The sequence below is a fragment of the Arachis duranensis genome, chromosome 1, assembly GCF_000817695.3.
Source record: "Arachis duranensis cultivar V14167 chromosome 1, aradu.V14167.gnm2.J7QH, whole genome shotgun sequence".
In the NCBI taxonomy this organism is placed as follows: Eukaryota; Viridiplantae; Streptophyta; class Magnoliopsida; order Fabales; family Fabaceae; genus Arachis; species Arachis duranensis.
The window spans coordinates 64,032,970-64,033,554 of record NC_029772.3 but is presented as its reverse complement, the minus strand read 5'-3'; positions in this window follow the sequence as shown (position 1 = coordinate 64,033,554).

Genomic DNA, 585 nt, shown 5'->3' with positions numbered 1-585 from the left:
CCTCAGAGGAAGGGAGTTCTTGAAATTGATGCTCTGAATGGCATATTGGCTCAGAACAAAGTGTTGACTCAGCAAGTTAACATGATCTCTCAAAGTCTGAATGGATGGCAAAATGCATCCAACAGTACTAAAGAGGCAGCTTCAGAAGAAGCTTATGATCCTGAGAACCCTGCAATAGCGGAGGTAAATTACATGGGTGAACCTTACGAAAACACCTATAATTCATCATGGAGAAATCATCCAAATTTCTCATGGAAGGATCAACAGAAGCCTCAACAAGGCTTCAACAATGGTGGACGCAATAGGCTGAGCAATAGCAAGCCTTTTCCATCATCTTCTCAGCAACAGACAGAGAATTCTGAATAAAAAACTTCTAATTTAGCCAATCTAGTCTCTGATCTGTCAAAACCACTTTCAGTTTCATGAGTGAAACAAGATCCTCCATCAGAAATCTTGAGGCACAAGTGGGCCAGCTGAGTAAGAAAGTCATTGAAACTCCTCCCAGTATTCTCCCAAGCAATACAGAAGAGAATCCAAAAGGAGAGTGCAAGGCCATTGATGTGATCAATATGGCCGAATGCACAA